Here is a 17,860-nt window from a genome sequence, read left to right as displayed (position 1 = left end):
AGAGGTCACTGTGAGAAAGTGTGCATACAGATGCGCAGCGTTAACATCTACATCACTTTTTCCACAGCAAAGGGTTAATCGTGGGATCTAATCACATGATTTACAGCAGGACACACCACTGGCTAATGTTTTTTCTTACAACAGGGCCTGGAGTGAAACTACTCCAGGGGAGAAGCCCTGGGAATTTTTAACAGACAATGCACAACTTCATTGTGCATGTCCAATTGTGATAAGCTGACAGAGGGCAAAAGAGGGTTTTCCGGGGAAGTTTTCATTTTAAAATTGCAGAGACCGCGACATGAGAGATATGGAAGGATTGACTGAGGCGCAGATGCAGACCATGACCATGAGAGAAGGCTTCAAGAGGACCATTGAGAAGCAGGAACCATCTGTAGGACAGCAGACAAACGACAGTGGGCTGCACCACTGGGCTTCCAAAGGATTGTCACGAGGAGATTTTGAACAGCAAAGTCTTAAAATAAAATGAAAGAGTTTTGCCGTTGACGCTGAGGAAGACAACTAAGGTGTACGACGTGCTCTGCCTTAAATCTACAGCCGCGTTGGAACAGAAATCGAGGAATGGAGAGAGCGTGCCAAGCTCCAAAGGTGACAGCGCAGAGGGAGATCAGCGTTGGAATTATGACTCTGTAAACGGCACAGACACCAGGAGCCATGACCGTGACTGGAATGACCACCTAATGCTGCTTCACTTTGCCATGCAAAGTACTTTGACACTCTGGAGAAGACCTTTCCTCTGTATCATTGTTGCTGCCATTTGCATGTGAGAGCTTAGATTGTGGGGAAGATTAAAGATGAACAAAGGGTGGTGGGAAAACAGTGAAGTGAGGATACACAGTGTGAAACTCCTTTAAGTGTACAATAATGTTGATGTGATATACAGAATGTCAGGAAAGAAATTCTGGTTTTAATGTGATATAAGAATCAAAGGGTGGGATTGTATAGGAATTTCTTTCATTTATGTATTAATCACATTATTTTTGTATAATGCCTTGGTGCCACTGGATTTTAACATGTCTGATACCCATACTGAAGACAAATGGTGGGGGTGTAGTAAGGAAGTTTGGGGAAGCAGACCAGAGTCTTTTGTCTCTTCGAGGACTCTGGGAAGTAGCAAGGGAGTGTGAACCTTAAGGTGTGAAACAGCTGTGTACTGCCTTTTGTTCCTGGAGAAGGTATTTAACTGAGAGCCATGCTAGGCTCAGGGAGACTCTGCTGACCATCTGTCCCGTGGACATGCAGGGGCTCCATCAAGCTTGGTTGTCTGTTGTCTTTGTGTGTTTGGATTAAAGAATGTTAGCTACTGCTCACTGCTCGTCTGCAGGCTTTATTTAGACTTAAATAGACTTAAATAATTCTGGCTGTATATTTGACAACAGTTATTTTATTTGGTCAAAGGTAGCCTTGATTTCACCCAGTGTAAATAACAGTATAGACTAGTTCACCACAATTATGGCTGAAGATGGGGAAAAGCTCCCCATTTCACATAGCTCCAAACTGTAGGAAAGTGAACTTCAGATAAACCTCATATTGTCTCTAAAGTGACGCCATTTACTAGCATCTATATTTCTTCCCAGTCTTTTCTTTTTGTTACTGCACTCTCTCTCTCTGAAGAAGCTTTCAATCTCAAACCTATTTTTCTTTTAAAAAGACACAAGGCGGAAACAGTGATGGCAAGAGGGCAGCACACTGATTTTGCAAGGAAGCCACATTAAAAGTAATTTCATCACTTACTAAAATCCTTATGTTATGACTAATTACACCATAACCATTTAAACTTAATGAAAATTATTAGACAAAGTGTCATGGTTATGATGGCTAATAACAAAATGAACATTGAAGGAAGTATCATCTCTTTAAGATGTTTCTAACTCAACTGCCTCCATTCATTTAGCACTACTCCTTACATCTGTTGAGTACTTAACAGATGGGAACATATATTTCCCATCACTTCAGTGCACTCAGAAGCATTCTGCTTTTCTTATTACAAGACTTTCCTCATTCTTTCACTTAGTGCACAGCCCAGTAGTAAGAACTCAAAGCAAGAGCCTTGATCCAGACCTTTGTATTGTCACCAGACAGATTGCAAAATAAAGGTATAGAACAAACCTGATGTTCAGATGTGCCATGAGATGACATTCACGCATTATTACTGCAGTAGTAGTATTGTAAATGTGAATACAGTACAGTTAAAAATTACAGTTACAAACTGTGGGCTTAGATGCGTTTTTCCAATATACTCCACCTTACTACCTTTCATAGGGAAATTAAGTTTAATCCACTAAATTTACTGTGCATTTAGAGGAGAATAATTCTGAAACCAATCAATAAATATTAATATTTTTTTTCTAAAAACAAAAGAAAAAAAAACACATCTATTTTGGCCTTCTCCAAAAATTGGGTTTAGGATAGTGTTATCACCTAGGATGACTGAGATCTCATCAAATCAAATTACTTTTCAGGATTTAAACATGCTCCTCGAAATTTGGCTTTGATAGCAGGCCCCTCTCTTGGAGGGGTGCCTGTATGAGTCTGTGATGTGTTTAAAGAAGGGCAAATAAATCCATTATTATAATTTGCTAGAACTATATTGCTGTAGATTCAATGACTTCAATGGACGTTTGGATTTTGGATTTTGGATGTGACAATGGTAAAATATTTATATAGCAAAAGATTTGTGCGACACAACATGAATAAAACAAGTAAATATCACCCTTTATACCTTTGAGAGAAGCTACCAGATGTAGTCAGTTATAATTAAGTTAAGAAGCCTTGGCTTCTTAACTTAAGTTAAAGGACATTGTAGAAGGGTGTAGCATATATCTGAGCTGTTTGAAGTCTTTTTACCCTGCATGTGTTAGAGAAAATCCTAAATAAATTCAAACTTGTGTACAAAATTCTTTTTTTTAATTCATTAAAGATGTATGCTATTTGATCATTGAAAAATAACAGTTCAAAGAAATCAAAGAAAAAGCCCAAAATCACTGTGTAATTCATGCACTTGATGAGTAGAAAGTAACGTAAACTTCTACCTACAAATAGTAACAAAATACATTTGCACTTGTTTTGTAACATTTTGAGATTTTGTACTTTTATCCATATATGCATCATTATAATATGCAGTGCATTAATATTTCTGGCCCCACAGTACAGGGAGACAAGAATGTCTTGAGAAAGAAATTGATATACTGGGAGGCACCACACACCGTGTTTTCTCTTCAATTATTAATTTAGTCATTCTCTTTGAAGACAAAGAGAACACAAGAGACTTAAATGCATGCAGGGGTGATAAAGCCTCTGCTTCATCAAACAGCAAGATTGGCCCGGTGAACCTCAGAAGCAACAATAGGTTTTATTCAAGACTTCAATTCTCAACTCCCTTTGGCTTTCTTCCAGCCAAAAGCTCTGAAATACACCACCACTGTGTCTGCCTATTATGGAAACCCTTTTAAAACCAGAAACAGGCTACACCCATGAGTGAGCAGCAATTTGACAAACGGACAGGAAGCTGAGGTCAGTGTAGCACACCATACCTGCCACAGCTGGCTCTCATCCAATGTAATTTGTGCCCCGTCTCTTCATAACATCCCTGTAAAAATGAAAACACAAAAAAGAGAGAGAAAGCGGCAGGTCAGACGATGTAATGAGACTTGAAGAAATAAAGTATACAGGAGAGGACAATGGCAGATTATATCGCATGGAGTATGAGTGGCTTTCAGACTTAAGTCTTAACATTTTAAATAATGTGTTTTATTGAGGCTGAAACATCACCGGGAATCTCTAAAAAGAATCTCTTTAACTTGAATAAATGAATTTTCATTTACTTAAAAGCTGAACCCATTCTGTCAGAAAATAAAACAAAGAATCAGCTTGCACTTCTCTAAACTGTGCACACACAAACGCTTTCCTTCATGTAAAGTCTCAGCTGAACTCAAATAGATCTTGACGTGAGTTTTAAGTGTAATCAGCCAATGCTTGATCAGTATGCTGCAGCCACCGGCACTATCTCCCCTAACTGTGGCAACAAACAGGAGGAGAAAGTGGAGGGATTTATCGGCATATGCTCTTTCATGAGAACTTATCATTCAAGACCCACTCACGCCCGGAAAAGGTCAAATGAAATTCTCTCCTATCAAATTAAGGTTTTCAATTGATTAATAAGCCTCAGTGGCAGATGCTGAGCCTGCACATGGTAAATTTCACAACACTTTCATGTTTTCTTTTACCCGGTGTGCAGCACCAAGTAATACAAGCCTAATTTGAAAATTATGTGAAAAGGAAATATTTCAGTCACAGGACATCAATATGACCTGCTTGGATGTCCTCCTGTTGTGTCTGAAATCACTCCTTCACCACATTCATCACTCCCATTTTAGTAGGCAGGTACTACATGGTGAAAATAAACCATGTATGTTGTATACTCATGACTCAGTGCAGGACTGACAGCTGTAAAATGCGTTGATGGCAATATTCTACCCAGCATGTGCTTTTGGGACTTAACAAGCTAATGGATGACATCACAGTTTCTATGTCCACCTTTTATCGTGTCAATATTTACATCCATAGAATTGTCAACATTTCCCAATGAAGCAGCCCAGGAACATAAGGTGATGTCCTCAAATGTATTTATTTGTTGTTATTAAAACAGCATGCCAAAGTCAAACTTCAAATCAAATTAAAATCCCTTCAGGTTCAGTTTTAGTTAATTATCAACTCATGATTTCAGCTCTCTGGTGGTCTCTGAGATATTTCCATCTTTTACTACAGAACTACACAGCTAGTAACTCTAAAATGAAAATAATAAATCTCTAACAACAGTATTTACCTTTAAGAGAATAGTACATACATGGACTTTGTTATTTGCCCTGATATTGTATTCATTACATACATTCATTTTCTATCAGGCCATCAGACTGCTGAACACTTCATAGACACCTCACCTTCACTTACCAGAACTTCAACACTATGCACTCCATACTGTATATAAATGCCACTTGTTTTGCACATTTCCAACTGCCAACCTCTGTATATTTTATTTTATTGTTTATTCCATTTAATTTTTAAAAAATATAGATAGATAGATTGATAGATAGATAGACAGACACACACACACACACACACACACACACACACACACACACACACACACACACACACACACACACACACACGTAGATATACATATTTAGTATACACATTCAGTAATGCGCATACACTCTTATATTGTACATATATTATTCATATAATTCTCAGATTTACCCATTCTTATATTTTGCTTGTTCTTATGTTATTGTATTTTTGCACACCTCTGTTGCTCGTGGAGCTTGCACACAAGAATTTCACTTGTATGTACCAGTGTACCTGCACATGTGATGCGACAATAAAAGTGATTTGATTTTGATTTCATGTCACCTAAAATGTAAACCTGTTTGTCCATCACCTGTTCAGCTCTGATGATTCAGTAAGGACATCTCCTGGTTTCATCTTCATGTTTCCCTCTCACCACATATCCAAACCGATACCATGACCAGCAGCTTTACAGCTGTGGCTCCAGCAAACATCAGCTGATACTAGAAAGTAATATTAAATAAATTCTAACAACAGCTTATCAAGCTTAAACGTGCTGCTGTTGTTTAGCGCAACATCCGCTGGTTTCCTCTTTCTGGTGCAAAATGGGCGATAAACAAACGAGACAAAAGCCGATCAGCCGATCATTGATCAGTTTCCCGACTGAAGTAGCAACAGGAGAGGGAGAGAATGAGAGAAGAAGAGGCAGCTGACAGCGTGAAGACGCAGAATAACTCCAGCTTTGTATCTTTTTCCATTCTAGCTGAAGTCCGGGATAAACTGTGCTCCTTTTCGGCTCAAAACGCGTAATATTTTCTCTGAATACGGGACGATTAGGCTTTCTACGGGACGGTTGGCAACTCTACTAACTAACCTTATGAATAAAGTTCACTATCAGTAACATCATAGCACCCACCCAGCTGTATAGAAATTCTGTCATGCTAGCTAGTACGCAGTACGAGTTATTGTAACTGACTGTAAAAAGTCAGCACAACGAAAATAAACTCCACCTAAACTTGGTTTATATCTGACCCAGATAGACTGCAGGTCATAACTTCTTACCTGAAGTTCAGGTCACCTGACAAGCGGCCGCCTCGGATCTCTCCTTCTCCTGCCTCCCCTTTCCCTCATCCACCTGCTGGCCTCTGTGGAAGCTCCGGCATAGCCACCACCAAACAACTGAGTTATCTGGCCAATCCACCACCTTTCATTGTTTATACCGTTACAAAAGAAACCAAACAAACAAAAAAAAACCATCGGCCCATAAAAACGAAAAATCACCATCAGTTAACCCTTCAGTTAACCCTGGGGTGCCCAGGGTTGCCGACCCCTGCACTAGAGAGCACGACGGAGTTACTGTCACACTGCTGTCAAGGTTATAGGAGAGAGGAAGCGCCACGTCAAAGTCAGGATGGAGGCCTGTCACTACCACTGCTAACAGGCAGGAAGCAGTAGAAGTAATTGGGAAGAACTTCCTGCCCTCAAACCTGAGTGGGTTGTCTCAGCCGTCGTGTTAAGTCAGTCACTCGATAGGAGCTTAGATACACCGAGCTGTCAGTTCAGCTCTGAAGTAATCACATACCTCCATTAACAAGCCACTTATGCACCAAAAACCATCTCTCACAGTGTGAACAAACACGCACGTAACATGCTTGCAGTAGTTCCAGTGGGTCAGCTGATTAGCAGTCACCTTGTACCTTTCAATAATAATAATGCACTTATTATCGCCTTTTATATATGCTCTACTGGTGGAGCTGTGCCTTACTATGGAAGCTATTTCACACTTCTTTCTAATACATTTGCCTCATTGTGAAATCATTCTTCTGCTTTCCATTAACATAATTTTTCTGATGCCTGGGAAGAAAAAAAAAACGGGCCATTTGCAATGCATTACCACCCCCCGTCACTGTGCTAATCAGCATAATATGAATTATTGCTATCATTACAGTGGGTGGCTGAGAAATAACAGTGGGTCTTAATTATTCAACAACGAGGAATAATAAAGGGAAAGCAAATGCACCTTTAGTTTGTGCTGCCAACAACCATTTCAGTTTGTATCTCTCTCCCCCTTTGGGAGAACAACTCAGCTGTGGTTTTCTGTTGTAGGAATCATTTCTAAGGTCATGTGACTGATGAGAATGCCCCGACCCTACCTGAATATACTCTGCGTGTTGTTTGTGTTGAGCAAAGAAATTGTCAGAATAAGGGCCCAATGAAAATGTCCTCTGAAATAGGATTTTCGTGTTAGATTTTTTGTTGTGTAATCATGATTGTTTCTGTGGCCAATAAAACACCATCTTCTGCTTCCCTATTAACCAGCTGACCAATCATACCCTTTTCTCCACTCTGTAGAGTCCACTGTGGACTTTACTTCATCATCGTGGAATACAGCTGGCCATAGTGCTTGTTCAGCTCTGAAGAGCTGCTGTAAGTTAAGAGCTACTCTAACTAGAACTGTTGCTATGCTAAGTTAACAGAGACTGCAAAGCAGAACAAGAACCACTAGCTGGAGTCAGTGACAGTCTAGTTGAGGGTTCCTGGCATAACTTCACTTACTTCCAAGGATAGAGGAAGGATGAGTTGAAATGTCTACAAGCAACAGTTGTATTTAAAGAAAAAAGCTTTGGTATATTGCAGTAAGAAAGATGAAATATATGGTTACGTAGTTCCAAGCCGACTGTTGTCTGAGGCAGTAGTGTTAAATAAATGTATAAGGAGAGTGAAGAAAAAATATGCAGTGCATCATGGGGAGCCTTAGCCTATAGCAGGACAACAAAAGTTTGATTTATACTTGTGTTGAAAATCTATGTTGTAACCTACGACGTAAGCAGAGACCCCTCCAGTGGTGCAGGTCATGTTACATGGATGGGTTAAAAGGAGTTTTCTGGTGACGTCAAAAAAATATCCCACTGAAGCATACTTCAGGCATAAGAAATAGTTCTGGGTCACCCAATTCACCTCTAACTACAACCTTTGTCAAAAAGGAAAACTTCACTCCTAATCTTAAAAGTGGAGCGTCAGTGTCTGTCTCCAAACTAGGACATGACCTCCCATTCTACTTTTAGAAATTCTAGGAACCAAAAGTTAGCTATCGGGATAGATGATACTCAAGGGTCTTTAAGAGATTTAAGAGAAACATTCACTAACATAGCACCAATATTTAAGTTTTAACCAAGTTGCAACTTGGGCTGAAAAATGAAGACAATGGGAAGACAAAGTTACACTAACTAAAACCTAACTTCAGGCTGGCTCCAAAACCCATGAAAGGGCATCAAAGTCAGCTAAATGCCCAGCCAAATAGCATTAAAAAGTGTGTTATGTTCCCTATTCACGGGATTGTGCAGCTTGACAACCATGCCTGCTGTCATTCACTAAAACTGTTATCCAAATGTAGTCACTTCTAACTCGTAAATCAATTAATAAAAAAAGAAATGGCTGTGGTCAAAATAGTGACTATATCTGTTTTTCATAGGCTGTGGTTTCTAAGTAAAGTACTATACTGATCATGCCAGACTACTAGACTGTTTCCACTTGTGCTACAATTCATGTATTCTTTAACTTTCTCTGTCATTTAGAATTAGCTCTTTGCACATTTTTAGGGTAAAATATGTCAAGCAAATATGCATGTGAAAATATGCACTATGGTGAAGTCAACAGTAATTAGCCTCAAAAGTGACAAGGACATATATGAAAAGCAGTGCCTAGCACTGTTGAATGCCCAACTGTTTAAAAACCAAGGAAGAAAGAAACAACAGAGGAATTAATGCCAATTAAAACCTGCTGTATTCAGCACCACATTTCCTGTTAGCTTTAATAAGCCCTGGGTCACTGCTTTTGATTGTTTTCCAATGATCTAAGCTCAGATTATTCCTGTAAGGGTGTTTCAATTGGTCTTTCCAACTCTCATCCCTGCTCTGGAAGACATGTAATATATATTTTAAACATAAATTATATCTGGATATCATAAGTTGAGGTTGCCAAAGTCAAACTCATTATGGTTGACTTTTCTTGAGATAAAAGCTTTAGCTGAATCCACAAATCCGCCAGTACTTCAGGGTTTCTCTGACCTTTCAGAATGAACTGCCAATCAAATTTCAGTTTGTCTTAATGGAGACATGGTGATTACAACAGACATGATTCACAGCTATAAACTGCTGCCCTTCAAAAGGAAATTAAGTAACAAAAAGAGTGAAATGGCTTCAGTGAGATGATTCCCACAAAATACAGAAAAACAGAGTAATGTTTTCATTAGGGAATCAGTTTCTCTCTGCTAATGATCTAATGGCCAGTAGACACATCTGTAATCACTATCATTTGTCTTCTCATCCTATTGACAATCCTAATTAATAATTGGTGCTGCTAGCCATGAAACAGGTGCTTATAATACAGAGAGCCTGTGTATGGTCTGACAAGTTGAAAGCATTAAGATCCTAAAAAAACACAGAGAGTAAAATTATGCAAACAGTCCACTGAAAGACATCACAATCTGGTCAATTATCATGAAAAAACCCCTGAACTCAAGGGATGAACCAATATCATGTCTACACATAAGAGACAACTTAGCAAAGAACCAACTTGAAATTGTATCTTCATGCACGTTGTTACTAGCAGCATTATTTGGCGCCATTTCTTAGTTAAATCTATAAAAACACAATTGTTCAAGCACAAATGGACTTTAATGGAAGGAGTTATATTTGATATTTTTTGTCACAGAGGTTCTGCTCAACCCTTACTGCTTACTACTGTTACCTGTGCCAAGAGACAGGAAATTCAAGGTACACTTTAGTCCTCTGCTCAATGAATTCATTCTGAAATTGAAAGTCTGACACATATCCAGATCATATATAGTTTTGTGTCAAACTAAAGCTCTATCCTTCACATAAGCACCTGTCAGCTAGAGCAGGGCGATATGACCAAAAATATTTACCACGATATACATTTGAAAATTTGCGATAACGATATAATTGACGATATAATTGACACTAGACAAAATGCTTTACAACTCCACAACTTTATTAGTGCAAAAAACCCCATCAATGTATTTTCACTTAAACAAGCAGCTGTTTTTTATGTGCATTAAAGTTATATAAAAATGTAACAGTGTAAATTCCTTGCTGACAGTTTAACCGAAAGGCATTTCCAGTGGAAATTGGCCGACATATCCTCAGCATAACCATGTATAATATCCACAAAACTTAAAAAGAGCTTATACACACACAATACGGTAATATTATGTTGAAGCACAGTACATATCACTCCGCGAGGCTCCTGCCTACGATAGCCGTAATGCTCCGACATTCCATCAAGCGGTGCGGGTTCGTAGCTTAGCAAAGTCGTACTAAAACATTTGACAGATTTTTGAGCGCCGTGTACCACAGAAAATCGTTTCGAGGTCAGTAAACACAACCAGAATTCAAACATAAGGCACACGGGACTATAAGGGGCACTGTCGATTTTCAGAAAAATCAAAGGATTGATTTTAAGTGTGCCGTATTTTCCAAACAACACGGTAATAACGACGGCCCGCTAGCATGCTCTACCAAAAATAGTGCTTTGTTGTGTATGTGACAGACGAAAGCTAAATCAGTTCCACACCACTGAAGTTGCAGCATTTTTACAAACCAATTCTGGTTCATCCGCACATGGCGTCGGCACTGCACATGCGCGTTTTAACTATATTCTATTGCGATATTTCATTTTCCTATCGTGGCCCAAAATTACACCGGTATTACCGTGAACGGTATGATATTGCCCAGCCCTACTGTCAGCTTTACATAAATGTCTCCTTTCTTAGCTATGATCATATCAGACTTCTGAGAGTGACTAGACGGCATGTGGACTGAATTGCTGCAAGTATTCTTAGTCCCGGCCAAACAACCGAAACTACAGGCGTAAAAGACTTTAAAATAGGTGTCATGACAACCAGACAGGTCCGCACACAAAAGAAAAAAAATAAACAAAACACAAGAGAAGTAGAAAAACTAAAATCTCACAGAAGATAACAAAGGTGTTTCTGGGGACACATTAATATGACAGACCAGCTGCAGAAGGATTCCACGGCAACAAGCTTACAGTAAAAGAAGAGGGTTCGTCAGTGTTGTGAGAGAGAAATAGGTACAAAGTTAGATGTGTGCTTATCACTTCAACAGCTGTTCCGTTAGGTAACTGTCTCTCTTTTGTGATTCATTTTTAGCTTTCGCAGCATTTTTTTCTGCTTCCTTTGTGTTATTCAGCTTTTGCTTTTGCAGGGTTTTTATAATTTCTGGTATTTACTTAAGTTGCACTCATTTTACCCCTCAAGGCCACCATACAACAGTGTCATTAAGGTATTAACATCCATAATTATGCAACTGTTTGCTGTGTATAATTTCATGGTTACATAGATTCCACGCACTTGCATTTGTAGTTTAAGTAATTTGACAAAGAGACAAAACCCAGTAAAGAAAGGCACGCGCATTTTGTTATTAATAATAATTATGTATTCATTTTGTAGTCTTGTAGTGTCATATGGTAAATGGTAAATGGACTGATTCTTATATAGCGCTTTTCTATTTTCCCGGAGTACTCAAAGCGCTCTATACAACATGCCGCATTCACACGCATTCATACTCCGCGCTCAAGCTGGAGGGCTTTCATCTGCTGCGCGCGGACCGGCAGGCCGCTCTCTCCGGTAAAACCAAAGGTGGAGGTGTCTGCTTCTACATCAATAGTGGCTGGTGCACAGATGTAACAGTGATTGCCCAGCACTGCTCTCCCTCTCTGGAATATCTTTTTATTCACTGCAAACCGTTTTATTCTCCGCGGGAGTTTGCTTCATTCATCCTGGCCGCTGTTTACATCCCGCCAGACGCGGATGCGCAAGCAGCTCAGTGAGCAGATTCTCCACACGGAGCGGACATACCCGGACTCTCTCATCATTGCTCTTGGGGACTTTAACAAAGCCAATCTGAGCCATGAGCTTCCGAAATACAAACAGTATATTAAATGCCCGACCAGAGAGGAGAGGACATTGGACCACTGCTACAGCACGATCAGCGGGGCCTATCGCGCGGTGCCGCGCGCTTCACTCGGACTTTCTGACCACGTCATGATCCACCTAATCCCCGCGTACAGACAGAGGCTGAAGCTCTCCAAACCTGTCGTGAGGGCCAAAAAACTGTGGAGCAACGAGGCTGTGGAGGAGCTTCGCACGTGTTTGGAGACCACAGACTGGGACGCAATGAAGGCTGCTTCTAACAGCTTGGACGAGTTTACGGACACTGTCACCTCCTATATCCACTTCTGTGAGGACAGCATTGTGCCATCACGCACCAGGGTGAGTTATAACAATGACAAACCCTGGTTTACTCCTAAACTCAAAAAGCTGTGGCTGGAAAAGAGTAAGGCGTTCAGAAGCGGAGACAGGGACTGCTACAGAGAGGCCAAGTACAGGTTCACTAAAGAAGTGGACATTGCTAAACATCAGCACTCTGAGAAGATGCAGCAGCAGATCTCAGAGAATGACTCGGCCTCTGTGTGGAAAGGTTTTAGGAATATTACAAACTACAAGCCTAAAACCCCCCACTCCACTGATGACTTGCTCTTAGCCAACACCCTCAACGACTTCTACTGTCGTTTTGACGAGCCATCAGGCAGCCTTCACACCTCCAACGACCCCAACAATAGAGGCACTTTGGACACTCATTCCCCCACCTCTCCCCCCTCCATAGAGCCATCACCACCTTCAAACTGTTTACCTGCAACACCCGCCCCCTCACCCCACACAAAAGAGGATTTCACACCACCTCCTCCGACCACAACTCTTCATATTCATGAAGCAGATGTGAGGAAGCAGTTTAAGAACCTGAATGCTCGGAAAGCTCCCGGCCCAGACGGTGTGTCTCCTGCCACCCTCAGACACTGTGCAAACGAGCTGGCCCCAGTGTTTTCTGGCATCTTCAACTCCTCACTGCAGGCATGTCATGTGCCTGCCTGCTTCAAGTCCTCCACCATAATCCCTGTCCCCAAGAAACCTAGGATCACTGGACTAAATGACTACAGACCCGTGGCTCTGACATCTGTGGTCATGAAGTCATTTGAGCGCCTAGTTCTCTCCCATCTCAAGACCCTCACGGCCCCCCTCCTGGACCCCCTGCAGTTTGCATATAGAGCCAACAGGTCTGTAGACGACGCCATCAACATGGCCCTACACTTCATCCTGCAGCATCTGGACTCCCCAGGAACCTACGCCAGGATCCTGTTTGTGGACTTCAGCTCTGCCTTCAACACCATCCTTCCAGACCATCTCCGAGGCAAGCTTTCCCAGATGAATGTGCCTGATCCCATCTGCCGGTGGATCACTGACTTCCTGACGGACAGGAAGCAGCACGTGAGGCTGGGAAAGAATGTCTCGGACTCCCGGACCATCAGCACCGGCTCCCCTCAGGGCTGTGTTCTTTCTCCTCTGCTCTTCTCCCTGTACACCAACTGCTGCACCTCCACCCACCAGTCTGTCAAGCTAATCAAGTTCGCAGATGACACCACCGTCATTGGGCTCATCTCTGACGGGGATGAGTCTGCCTACAGGAGGGAGGTTGAACGTCTGGTGTCTTGGTGCAGCCACAACAACCTGGTGCTGAATGCCCAGAAGACAGTGGAGATTATTGTGGACTTCAGGAAGCACACAGCCCCACTCCCCCCCATCATCCTGACTGACACCCCCATCACCTCTGTGGACTCATTCCGCTTCCTGGGTACCACCATCACCCAGGACCTGAAGTGGGAGCCCACCATCACCTCCGTCATCAAGAAAGCCCAGCAGAGGATGTACTTCCTGAGGCAGCTGAAGAAATTCAACCTGCCAACACGGACGATGATGCAATTCTACACTGCAATCATCGAGTCCATCCTCACCTCCTCCATCACCGTGTGGTACGCTGGAGCCACTATCAGGGACAAACAGAGACTGCAGCGTGTTGTGCGCTCTGCTGAGAAGGTGATTGGCTGCAGACTCCCATCTCTGCAGGACCTGTACACCTCCAGGACTCTGCGGCGTGCAGCCCGGATCTCAGCTGACCCTTCTCACCCTGGACACAGTCTGTTTGACCTGCTCCGGAGACCAGAATGGATAATAAAAGAAGGCGAGCCTTTATTTTGCTTGGTACACAACTACAAACAGGCAGAACAGGGAAAACTAACCAAAACCTATACTGGGAAAAACTAAGCATGAAATAGCACGGACCTGAAACTAGACAAGTAGGCAGACTGACGAAGAGTAAAGGACAACACGCACTATAAATACTAGGGGTGCAACGATACTCGTATCAATATTGGGGTGGCTGTAGCTCAGGCGGTAGAGCAGGTCATCTCCTGATTGGAAGGTTGGTGGTTCGATTCCTGGCTTCCCCTAGTCTGCATGCCAAATATCCTTGGGCAAGATATTAACCCCAAATTGCTCTCTGATGCATCCATCGGAGTATGTGTGTGTGACGATGCTGTCTGTGTTGAGAGCTCAGTGGATCTGCGTTCGACTACTCCGCCTAGGCTGCACTGTCGAGTGCAGATCCACTGAGCGCAGGGCAAGCTAGCAAGACAGAAGCTAAGCTCGTTGCAACATGGCAAATTGAACCTCCCCCACCCTCATTCAGATCTGGCCTTTGGAACTATTTTGGTCTTCATGTGAAGTATGACCCTGAAGGTAAGCGCGTCATGGACTAAAGTAAAACAGTATGTCGGATGTGCCACGCAATGCTCAATTACATGGTGGGAACTACTGCGTTAGCACAGTTTGCTCGTTAACGTGTTGACGCCGTCCAGCCCCACGTACTGGGCGTTCCGCGGAAGCTCGTTAACGGAGATTTGCCGTGTTGTGGCGTTAACGTCATTTCAGATTAACGCTGACAGCACTAGTGGGAACACAATGAATATGACTGCACATTTACGCCGACATCATCCTAGTGCAAAGACAAGTGGAAGCAGACAAAAACAACAAGCACGCATGCTACAAACTTTACCCGAGTCATTTAGACAGCTGTTAGCACATGATTCTCCTTATGGGGACCTGATATGTTTAATATGCTGCTGAGAGTATACCCCAGAAGAAGCGTGTAGTATAGCTTTTATTTTTTTGTATCGAAAAAATATCGAACCGTGACACCAAAGTATCAAACCGAACCGAACCATGAATTTTGTGTATCGTTGCACCCCTAATAAATACATAGCAGGTAATGAGGGGGAAACGCACAACAGGAGGGAGACAAGTCTGGGAAAACTCTGACATAACGAGACACAGGAAGTAAAGCAGATTATACTGACAAAGGACCAAGACTATCAAAGTAAAACAGGAAACACTCAGGCTGAACTCAAGACACATAAGCTAAATACAATGACTTTTCCCAAGAACACAGAGGAGGCACAGAAACAGAACAGGAACCCCAAACCCAGGAACTATAAATATAACACAAACAGAAAACCACAACTCACAGAAAAAAACTTAAACCAAAAACACAACACGCTAGGTCGCAGACGCAGGACCATGACAAGTTCATTCAGGCAATCAAACTGGCGACAGAGTTCCTGATGAATTTGATAACAAGTGTCTGTTAGAATCCACCTTCATTATGACTGTGGCTGTTACTTTAAGAGCTTCATACGATGAATGATTAGAAATGCTTGTGACTTTCCGTTTTAATGGAAATGACATGGATCTAATTGGAAATGGCCTAGATCTTAATTACTCTAATTATGCTCTTGGAGCAGACAACACATAGTATACTTGTTTTAATCCCAGTATTTTTAATATAACTATATGCTTAATTGGTTGACCTTTTTAAAGCTCATGGAATTATCAAAGCTGTAATTAAGAGTCCCATTAGAATCTGAGATCCCGTCAATTAAGTCCTTGAACACAAAGATTTAGGTCTCTCTAGAAACCCTCAGCAGCCATCAAATGTCAGCTAATGACAGTCAAAAGCAAACGTTCAAAACAAAGTTTGAGAAACGGTCCGAGCAAAATAAATGAAAAATGTGAAGTTATGGAACAGAGTTACACAACAGAGAACACAGATGAAGACATGCTCAACATCCATCTACAGTATTCATAAAACACTTTGTGCTCACATCTTATAGATGGTTTTACCAGTGGATGTTAGAGATGGTCCTCTTTAGTCTGCCTATTTTTCAAAACTGTTGATGCATAGGAAATCAAGACAATTTCACATTTGTCAGCCTGACTCTATTCCTCCTCCTCCTCCCTCTGCCTTCAGTGTTGCAGTGCAGACAAGCTGCACTTGGGAGACAGAAATGGGTCATTTCGCCCCAGATCGCCTTTGTAACCTCTCAGTTCATAATGACCATGTTTAATGAGTGAGGCACTCTCCAAGGCATTCTTGAACATGGAAAATGGAAGTATGCCAGCTTCCCTGTTACAACGCTACATTAGTTGCCTTTCAGCAGGAACCACAAGTTAGCAGGAACCACAAGTTAGCAAGTTACCCCAATCCCACTGTGCAATGGGTTGAGTGTTCTTCTGGTTTTATTGAGGGGCCAGCCTGTCAATTTGAAGCCTGGGTACTGCTGCGAGATGCACAAGTTTTATCTAAACACCATTAGTGGAGCACACTGCATCTGACACATGACTGTGCAGACAAGGTATGAATCCCACATCAAACTAATCAGTATAAATTATAATAATTCTAGTATTGTGCAATTAGCTGCTCCCTCAAGTTTCAGCAAACCCCTAAAAATCAATTAATAAATAAATTACACAAACTAGTGAAAGGAAAAGTAAAGAGATGGCACACCTTCAATTCATATTAATTGCTGTACACACGTACACTCAGCAGCAGCTGCAAGTATTGCTGTCAGTAATGGGGACATATCATGCTTAATCCCAGATTCATTTTTATTCTTGAACTGTACTACAGCCTTCTAGTTCACCTTGAAATGAGCCATATTAGCTCCATTGCCTCTCCCTTAAAGCCAAATATCTTCTGACTGGCTGCTTTACAAACACAAGGTTGATGAGGGGCAGCCAGTCAGAAGGTTTACCAGGACAGCAGGTGGATTGGGCTTTTGTGCTTACAGCCAATACTCTGTATCTGGGATGACCATGTCAGGGATATCCCCTCTTTTTCAGAACCAACAACAGAGAAGAAAAAGAAAAAGGGCTCAGAGGGATTACTTGCAGATACACTGACCTGAAACCTTAACCACATTTAATGTGAATGTCCACAATTTAAGAGTGTATATGTGACAAAAGGAAAGCCATAAAACATCTCCTTCAAATGCAAACTTCAAAGCTACCTTTGTTTAGACTGCTATTTTATCTCTTCGTCTTTTCAATCTAGATTTGTGGATATTTATATAAAAATTAAAACTCATTACCTGGTGGTCACTCAGCTGTAAAACACTTTGAATTGCACAGACATGTAGAATTCTGCTACATAACTCAAGTTTGACACACTAACTGATATAACTGTAAAAAGCTGACTGCGTTCTATTATCAAACTATTCTATAGAACATAATCCATAGGTTTTCAGCCTAGGCTTTATTGAACTGCACATGCATAAATATAAATATATATAGGGCTTTGGAGTTGACGTCACGCCGCAATGCATTGTGGGAGCGCGGCGCCATTTTCGGGGTCTACGATCCAAACAAACTCACTGTTGGAACGGCGACGATGACAAGAAACATGTTTAAAAGCAGCTCAAAAGAAAACGGACGGTATAGAGACCGATTGCGTCCAGAGGCGAAGCAGCGGTATTTGAAAAAAAATAGAGTGCATCGCAAATC

General features: G+C 41.6%; 1 protein-coding gene across 1 annotated transcript in view; it reads right to left on the bottom strand.

Annotated features, from left to right (window-relative positions):
• Nucleotides 1-17,860, bottom strand: part of LOC113016462 (beta-1,3-galactosyltransferase 1-like) — a 203,068-nt gene that overhangs the window by 102,573 nt on the left and 82,635 nt on the right. Inside the window, exon 2 of the mRNA XM_026159303.1 lies at nt 3,552-3,607. The gene's annotated coding sequence lies outside the window, so the exon portion shown is untranslated. The remainder of the gene's footprint in view (nt 1-3,551; nt 3,608-17,860) is intronic.

This window comes from Astatotilapia calliptera, chromosome 23 (genome assembly GCF_900246225.1).
Source record: "Astatotilapia calliptera chromosome 23, fAstCal1.2, whole genome shotgun sequence".
Taxonomy (NCBI): domain Eukaryota; kingdom Metazoa; phylum Chordata; class Actinopteri; order Cichliformes; family Cichlidae; genus Astatotilapia; species Astatotilapia calliptera.
The sequence above is the reverse complement of the archived record's forward strand: the minus strand, read 5'-3'. Positions and strand labels throughout refer to the sequence as shown.